The sequence below is a fragment of the Tiliqua scincoides genome, chromosome 12 (assembly GCF_035046505.1).
Source record: "Tiliqua scincoides isolate rTilSci1 chromosome 12, rTilSci1.hap2, whole genome shotgun sequence".
NCBI classification, from domain to species: domain Eukaryota; kingdom Metazoa; phylum Chordata; class Lepidosauria; order Squamata; family Scincidae; genus Tiliqua; species Tiliqua scincoides.
The window spans coordinates 3124354-3132818 of NC_089832.1; positions in this window are offsets into that span (position 1 = coordinate 3124354).

The following is an 8465-nucleotide window of genomic DNA, read 5'->3' on the forward strand; positions in this document are numbered from 1 at the left end:
TGGGAGGGATTGTACTGAGACAACACATACCTTTTTCTACTGCCCGCTACATTATGTCTCACACAAGCAATATCTAGGCCCATTGTTAACTAGGATGCAGGGCTGGGAGGACTCAATCAATCATGCTTCCGTCTCTCCTTTCCACACCTGACTCTGAGACCCTTGATAAGGTCACTTCCTTTCTATCTGGGGTAATTGCCAGGCAGAGCTCTGGGACTCTGGGCAGTGCATGAGGAAAAGATCGATGTCTATGTTGTGTTGTCTTTGTATATTTTTGTTTTGTTCTTTCTCTGTATTTTATACCAATAAAGGTCTTACTGAACTGAACATATATGCTATTAGCAATGATAGTCAATGGGGTTTACTCCTGGGTAACTGTGGATAGGATTGCAGCCTTTGGGATAGCTGGAGACATGATTTTTTTTTTTAATCAGACCAGCAACTGCCTGGGAGCTTTAGGAGGGTCCTTTATTTTAAATATTTTTTTGAACTTATACTAATTGTAAACGTTTGATTTATGTAACTTGATTTGATCATGTTAAAAATTTTCCTGCTTGATGTAACTTCTGACCATGACGTCACTGCCAGTGGGTCCCAACTGATTACAATTCTATAAAGAGTGGGTCCTGGCGCTAGAAGTTTGAGAACCACTGCTCTACTGGGATCATAGGGCCTGCACTGTGACAACATCTGCACTCATTGCTGCTGTGGCTGCAGGCACAATAGAAGTGCTGGCTGCAACCACCAAAACCCTAAAGACTTGGGTCAGGAACCCTTGCAGAACTGCCTCCCTGCTAAGATTTGCGCATCCCAAACTTTCAAGCATGGAGAGGCTTTTCTGCAGTCACACCCCAAGCCCTGGAGCTCCTTCCCTCAAGGGACACAGCTAGCCCAGGTCCCTGTCAGCTTTGCAAGCCTATGAAGACTTCATTGACCTGACATGCTTTTATGCAATTTCTGCCCAACATTGCATATATGCAACAGGGGCCAAATGTGCACACCTGTGTCAAGCAAAAATGGGTTTTAATCTGCAAGCAAGGGTTCTATTATGCTGGTTTTACTGTGGCTCTGTCCTCAGTACATTTCTAACACTGCTTGTCACTTTTTAAAAAAATATTGCCTACTGCTATATTGTTTAGGATTTGTGCAAGCTGCCTTGTCATGACAGAATGGCAAATGAAAATTTGCCTTTTACTCCTCCCTGCAAGCAGAAAACCAGCAAATCAGGAATTTGGTACAATCAAGCCAGGTGCAATGGTCCTCTCCTTGCAGTTTGTTTCAATCCCAGAGGGTAGAGGTTCCCACCCTTGAGGCAGTTACCTGATTTATGAATGCCAAGGGAAGGGGCTGTAATGGTGATTGGGTAGCAGTGCTCCCTGCCCCCCCCCCCCAAATAGCAACTTGTTAAACCCTTGAAGAGCACAGCCTAATCTGCCCTGTCCATTTCACAAGCCAAAACTTGGGTCACAATCAATTGATGGGTCCTGAAAACTGCTGTGGTACAGCATTTAAAAACAGAATTTCATACAGATCACCACAGCTTGCCTCTGACAGTCTTGTTCAAACAGCCCATAACCACACAGACAACCGTTCAGAAGGCAACATGCTTTTAAAGTTTAATTTGGAACAGTCCATCTAGATGACATATTAGGCCCCTTCCAACTCTGCGATTCTGAGAAGCCACAACCTGTATGAAATCAAGGGGAGACCAGCTGTTCGAACGAACAGCAGCACAGAATTTGGTTTGCAAGAAGTCACCATCTTTCTTTGGGCAGTCTTCACCCCACAAAACCAAGTCAGCGGAAAGGATTTGTTGTATTTTGAATGTGATTGTCACCATTTCTCCTAGGAAGCTGAGAGGACACACTTTTTTGCAACCTCCAGATTTAAACCCTATGAGGTAGGACAGATTGAAAGCAGACACTGGTACTGGCCAAGTCAACCCTACTAATCTTCAGTACTGGTGATAGCAGTAGCCACCACTATGCCCATGGAGGCAGAGTGGTGGGCTTTGTCCAGAGCCCACAGCAACTAGAGGGCTTGCAACTAGCCTAAGGTCATCTAGCTGGTACCACAGTTGAGTGGACAGCTAAACTCTATCTCCTTGTCTGAAATTCTAACCCTGCAAGCACTGAAGTGGAACAAACCTCCAGATCACACCCATGAAGCAGAAACAAGACTTTTTTTTCTTCTCACAATTGAGTTGCTTTATTTTTGGTAGTAAAAAAAGAACACGCTGGACAAGTTGCTTGAAAACATCTGGCGTTACAACTGCACTCTTGACATTCCAGTGGTGTGTGTTCTTTCAGAAAAACTAGAACATCAGAGTGTTACAGATACACCAGCCACAGCGCTCATGGAATTGACATGGGACCAGTCCCCATCTTTCAGCTTAACCTACCTCAGAGTTGTTGCAAGAGCAAAGTGACACCATCCAGCCATCCTGTGCTCCTTGGAGAAAGGACAGGTTTTTTTTTTTAAAGCATCATTTATCTTCAACAATTCCCAGGGCATTCTGCTTGCTTCGACCAGCCATCAGGACATAGTATCCAGGGAGGTCGTCCCCATCTCCCACTACCCTTTCCACACAGCTTGCCTTCCCCCCCCCCCCCGCCAAATACTGACAAGAGCTATGCCTGTCAGCAAAGAAGGTCCTGCGGTTTACAGATGGATACCGTGCAATTTCCGTCCTGCTAATCTAATCAAAATTGCATCGTGATCCACCCGACAACAGCAAAACACGGCTTCATTCCCACTGGGGCAACTGCCCCGGTTCCTCCCTGCACCAAGAGTTTGTTCCTGAAGAAAAGGCCTCCTCTCCTCCACAGGCCGGGACAAGTGCAATACTGTTCAGTGAACCTACAAGTAATGCAACAAATCCCAGCCCAGGGAAAAGTCAGTTTCAAATTTTCTGATAGTCCAAAGGGAGGGGGGAAAGAAAAAAAAGGGACCTCTATCTCCCCCACCAAAAACCCACCATTGAAATCCCACCCACCACTTTGGAAATCCTGTACCGCTCACAACCACCACCACAGTCCGTTTTGCATGGATTTGCACAGCAACGGACACCAAGCTGAGATGCAAACCTGCAAAACGGACTGTAGATGAGCACAAGAGCTGTTCCCCGCCACACCAGCTCCACGGCTGCCCAGAACGGCGATTTGGATCCAGCAGTACTGTAAGTGCCCACATTACAGTAGATTTTGGTCCACAGCTACCTGCACTATGAGCACTTTGCAACTGCAAGGATCGGATGGGTCAGAAAGCGAACCCCCCACCACCACCAGCGCAGAATCCTTTGGTGAGCCTCGACACAGCCTGCTAGCCACTGTGAAATACAGAATGCTGGACCTTCTGGTCTGACCCAGCAGCAACCTGCTTATGTACTTAGCGTGTGCTTCTACACAGATAATTACTGCTATCAGCCATGATGGCTAAATGGAACCTCCTTGTGTAAACGCAATCTACCTCTGAATAAGAGTGCTGGGGTGTGACTCTGGGAAGGGCTATTGCCTTTACGCCCTTCTTGTGAGCTTCCCAAAGGCATCTAGTTAGCCACCAGAGGAAGCAGGATGCAGAAGCTGATCTAGATGGCTTGATCCTGTCAGTCTTATGTACTTAATTGATACAAATGTGCCTTTGAATACCAGCTGCTGGCAGTAAAGACAGGGGAGGGAGAACAAGTGCAGCCCACCCAATTCTGGAAACGTCTGTGGCTCCTGAACAAGTCAAGGAAGAGCACCTCAAATCCCTGCCCCTTGGGCAGAAGAAGGGGAAAGAGTGCTTTACCTTCAAAACCACCTTGAAAAGATAATTTTCACATTTGAGGAGGTCTGCCAACATCCTAGCCATTGCTACATTAAATCTCCATGTTCAGAGGCACTATACCTTTGAACATCAGCTGCTGGGCTACAAGTCCTTAAGTCCTGCTTGCCAGTGTCCTGGAGGTTACCTGGCTGGTCACTGTCAAAGAGGATGCCAGCCTTTGGCCTAAGCCAGCAGGGCTGCTCTTGCATCAAGAACAAACTACAGGCTTGTCCCTTTATCTGTGGGGGTTCCATTAAGACTGAGCTGTACAATTCAAAACATGCTAATTCTGGTTTCATGGAGAAACTGGATTTTTTAAATGCCCTATAAGGTATCGGGAGGCCCAAGAAAGCTTGGGTACCCCAATGCCTATAAAGGCATTAAAAACCATCACCTCCAGTTTCACTGAGAAACCAGAAGTTACGTGTTTTGAGTTGTAAAGCTCAGTCTGAGGCCAGCAGAGGCCGAGGACATTTGTCCCCAGCCTCTGCTGAGCTCAGCCTCCCCCCAGAGGTAAGGGGAGCAGAGTTCTCCTCACTTTCAGAGGGGGAGTGTGGGGGGGTTGCGTGCACTGGGGGGGCAAGACTTTATCAGCAGATAACTGAATCTATGGATATGGGATCTGCGGATATGGGTTTCCCTCTGTGTTCACATTTTAGGCCAGTGGTTCTCCATCTGTGACATGCGACTCCCTTGGGAGCCATGGAAACCAACCAGGGGGGCCATGGAATACTTGTGAAAAACCCACCACCATCTTCTATACATCTTACACATCTGCAGCGTATAGGACTGTAGCTCTAATTGGGAGCCACGGTCAATGGCCCAGTAGGTAAAGGGGCCCTCCAGTTGAAAAAGCTTGAGGATCACTGTTTAACTGGCTTTCCACAGTAGAACAGAGAACTTTATGTAGGCAAAATTCTACTTCCTTCTCCTTTGGAGCCATGCTACTAGAGAAAGGTCAGAAGGGCCACAGACAATACTTGTAACATAAACCTACCCCGTCCTCTCAGGTCATCAGAGGGGCCCTTCTGACTATCCCACCACCAGCAGAGGTGAGGGGGTTGGCAGCTAGAAATAGAACCTGGTGCTTTCAAATGAGATAAAATTAATAGTTTTGTGTGATCTTGGGGTTTCTTCTGTTTTAATCACGTTTCATGCTTAATTTTTAGTACCGTTTTGATTAATATCACTTTTATCTGTAAGCCACCTTGAGTGCCCTTGAATGTGGGGGGAAAGGCAGGATATGCATTCTTCAAATAATGAAACACTACCCACCTCCAAAGGTGCATCAAAAAGGCGTCCTCTTTCCAGACAGGTGGATGGAGCCTTCTGGAGTCCACCTGTCCTGCACCTCGAGAGGCCCCATTGCCGAAGCTGGTCCGTCAGCCGCTTGTGCCAGAAGGAGCATTTAGGGCAGTAGATTCTAAGCTACTTCAGTAACTGCACTAGATGCACCTTAGCACAAGGGGCCCTTCTGGCCTTTCCCGATGGGGGTGGGGGAGAGCAGAGAGCCAAACCACACCTCCAGCTGGGTGGGGGTCCCACCTGAAGTCAGGACTGTATGGAGGGCCTTGAGGGCGCTGAAGTGCCAACACTGCAGTAGGTCATCAGCAAGGCTACCTGCACTATCAGCACTTTTGCGACACTCAAGGCAGGGCTGGGTGGCTGGAGGTGGGCATTCCGCAGCTTCTTCCTTCCACCAGTGTTAAGGGACAGTTTGGAGGACCGACGTGGAGGGTTCACCGCTGCTACTTAACAGGAAGGAGGAGCTGAAATTAAGAAAGAAAAGGGAGAGGGAAAGAGACATATAGAACATATTAATACCAATTTGCACACAATACGATCACCTGAAGAACAGAAGGAAGCATCAGGGGACTGTTTACAACACAAGCAGGCACAAAAACCATTTGTGACCAAGCAGGGGCAACAGTTATGAGAGACAACCACTCTATTTGGATTCTCCATTACTCCAGTCAGGAGGACCACTCCAAGGAAGGGATGGTGGCAGATGGGAAAGGGGCCCCTATCCCTGAAGTCTTGGCCTGCCAATTGCGAGCAATATTCACTCCTACCTTGGCATCTGCAGGCTTGGGGTGAGGAACAGATGGTCTTGCCAATTCTTAACCAAAGGCCAAACTTCATTTTATTTTTCAAATTTTTATACCTCCCTTCCTCCAAGAAGTTCAGGGTGGTATACATGGTTCCTACCCTCCTCTTGTCCTCACAACAACCCTGTGAGGTAGTCAAAACTGAGGGTGATTGACCCAAGCTTTGTGGCTGAGCAGGGTTAGGCACTTTACAACCATTAGCTAGCAAATGTTCAAGAGGTAGTAATGGGCTTGTAGGCTCCACTTCAAAAATTCAGATTCAAGTTGTAAATTTAGATCATCCAAGTCAAAACTTGTGTTTTGTGCAAGAGCTGCTACAGCAAGCTTCCTCCAATAAGAAAGGAAACAAGCATGGCTTGCTGTTAAGTGATCCAACTCATGCTTACAAAGCAGTGTAAAGTACTGAGGCTTAAAACCAGAGAGGCTGGGGTCCAGATAACCCCTTTTAATCCCTTAAACCTCACTCCACTTACTCAAGTGCTTTCATTGCGCAGTTTTGAATACGGGCATTTGTCTTCTGCCTGCCCCCAATTAATATTAGAGCAGCTTCTCCAAGTTTGCAATACTTTGCAAGGGTGCATCTTTGAGCAAATGGGAGATGAAAAAATAGATCCCAATACAACTGTAATCAAAATGGCAGTCAAACCCTTAAGATCAGTCTACAAGCTAGCCAAATGGCCAAAGCCTTCTCTCCCCCTTATCCCCCCCCTCATTATAATCAGAGGAGGTTCTCTGACAAACAACTAGATAGGAGCTTGGTATCCACTGCACCAACAGTCCAAGACATCAGTGCCTTTTATTCAATCACCCAAAAGTCCACTCAGTGCCTCTTTGCAGCCTCCCCTTCCCCCACACCAGCCCCTACTCCTTTTTCAAGAGCTCAGTTGTGGCCTCCATGCTCTCCGAGACTGAGCTGACCATCTGCTTTAGGGGGAGGGACAAAGAGGGAGGGATTGAGATCCCTTCTCAACTCTACTCGCCTTGCAGCATCATCATGGGAATATTTCACCCGCAACTGAGCTGGTTCCAAAAGATTAAGCAGAATATTTTGCCTAGACAGTCAGGGTGGAAGGCAGAGCTAAGAAGCAAGCTACATTGTAAGTGGGGTTCTATCTAGAAACCAGGTCTGCAAATGGCCAGCATCTTATGTCAATCATAAGCATCCCCCCCCCATTAGATCTGTTTTTAAAATATTAATCAGTAAAGAAATGTGATATTCCTGCAGGGAGTGGAAATTTTCTCTATGCATCCAATATTACCCCCTAGAAAGCACCCTCCAAAAACTGGAAATTAAAATATACTACACACACACCCCTTAAGGGAAAGAAAATAAAATTAATTCCACAATTAAGTGGGGCATTAAAAAAAATTTGACCTGCATCTTTCAGTTCTTGCTAAAAAGACTCTGGAACTACTTGAAGGGAATCACATCTCACTTTATAGTCTTAAGTAGTAGAGAGCTACTTCCCTGGGAGCAGGCCCAACTGAACACAATGGGGCTCACTTCTGAGTAGACCAGCCTAGGATTGGGCTGTAGGTGCATCTACTCTGAAGCAAGCTGTTACAACTGGATCCTTCCAAGGCATCCCCTGGTGCCAGAGTGCATGTTTTTGAGGATCTTGGAACACACAGCAACAAGAAAAACCAGTAGAATTCCACAGAGAACATGCACAAGTGTTCTCCCAATTTTGCCATCGCCCTGCAAAAGGTTTGGAGAATGTCAACCCTTCCCTTTTGTGTCTCTTATACATAGGCTGCAATCCTAACCACACTTTCCTGAGAACAAAACAGGAGTTACTTCTGAGTAAACCTGTTTAGGATTGTGCCCTGAATCTATTTCACCAACTGAGCATCTTGAGCATCTGTTTTTTTAAATATGTCTGATCCAGGAATGGGTGCAAAATGCCTTCACCTGACTTTCCTGGTGCCCTGCAAAAAGTTTGAGAATCTTAACCCTTCCCTTCCCAGTCTCTTAAAATGAGGCTATTTCACCAACTGTTTTTTGTCCCTGATCCAGAAGTGGGTGCAAAAGTGTTACTGACTTTGCTTTAGCCCTGCAAAGAGTCTGGGAAGGTTAACCTTTCCTTTCCCTTTGGTGTCTCTTATACTGAATCTACTTCACCAACTGAGGATCTATTTTTTTAAATGCACCTTATCCAGGAGTGGGTGCAAAAGTGGGTGCAAAAGTGACTTGGCCCTTGCCCTGCAAAAAGCTTTGAGCATGTTAATCCTTCCCTTCCCAGTCTCTTAAAACTGAGGCTATTTCACCAACCAAGCGCCTCTTTTTTTGAATGCAGGGGTGTGTGCAATTCTTCACCTTTCCTGCTTTTTGCAAGCGCTGCTTCTGAAATGCAGCACATTTTGCTGGCAGGATCTCCCCCCCCCCAGCATCTTGTGCATCTTTCCCCCCCTCCACCTTCAAAGTTTGCTTAATGCAACATAAAGTTCATTTCCCCCCCCCCAAAAGGGTTGCAGGGAAGAAGGGGGGCTGCCGCCTGCGACCCTCCCCCATGCACAGGCCCTGCAGGGGCGCGCAGCCCCTTCTTGCAG